Source organism: Emiliania huxleyi (genome assembly GCF_000372725.1).
Source record: "Emiliania huxleyi CCMP1516 unplaced genomic scaffold EMIHUscaffold_3, whole genome shotgun sequence".
In the NCBI taxonomy this organism is placed as follows: Eukaryota; Haptophyta; order Isochrysidales; family Noelaerhabdaceae; genus Emiliania; species Emiliania huxleyi.
In genome coordinates this window covers 2,408,542-2,409,371 of record NW_005199770.1, presented here as the reverse complement: position 1 = coordinate 2,409,371, position 830 = coordinate 2,408,542, and the positions used below count along the sequence as shown (strand labels likewise).

The window sequence follows — 830 nt, the reverse complement described above, 5'->3', positions numbered from 1 at the left end:
CTAACCCTAACCCTAACCCTAACCCTAACCCTAACCCTAACCCTAACCCTAACCCTAACCCTAACCCTAACCCTAACCCTAACCCTAACCCTAACCCTAACCCTAACCCTAACCCTAACCCTAACCCTAACCCTAACCCTAACCCTAACCCTAACCCTAACCCTAACCCTAACCCTAACCCTAACCCTAACCCTAACCCTAACCCTAACCCTAACCCTAACCCTAACCCTAACCCTAACCCTAACCCTAACCCTAACCCTAACCCTAACCCTAACCCTAACCCTAACCCTAACCCGAGGCCGCCGGGGCCCGGCTGCGCCTGAGCCTGACGAAGACGAAGGGGGAGCCGGGGCGGCGCTCGGGGGCGGGGGAGCGGGAGCAGCAGGAGGAGCTGGCGTGGGCGTGGGCGTACGCGTGCTCCTGCTCTAGGCCTCGGCTGTGGGGGGGGGGGGCGCGGGCTACCATCGCAGCAGATGAATCTGCATGGGGCTTGTGGCGGGAGCGGAAGGGGCGGGGGAAGTGGCAGTTGCGATTTAATAGCGAGACGCATACACATTCTCACTCAGTCACCGACCGCGGACAGGAACGGCATAGGCACCGCCGACGGCGAACGCGTACACACACAGAGAGAGAGTTTGCGAATGGCGCTCACGCAGAGGATGTGAGAGAGCGCTAGCAAAAGCATTCGGACGCGCCTCCGAGCATGCGTGTGTGGACGGTTCGGGTTCCTATCCCCGGACCCGGATCCGGGGACCGTGTCCGTGGGAGCGCGATCGCACACGCGGATGGGGGTGCCGGACGCGAACGTTGCAGGTGGCGCTTACCACTGA

At 61.4% G+C, this 830-nt stretch overlaps 1 protein-coding gene across 1 annotated transcript in view; it reads left to right on the top strand.

Moving 5' to 3' along the window:
- The window catches only part of EMIHUDRAFT_95743 (hypothetical protein), a gene marked incomplete at both ends in the record, with an annotated part of 4,314 nt that overhangs the window by 1,495 nt on the left and 1,989 nt on the right, over positions 1 to 830 (top strand). The gene's annotated exons all lie outside the window — the stretch shown is intronic.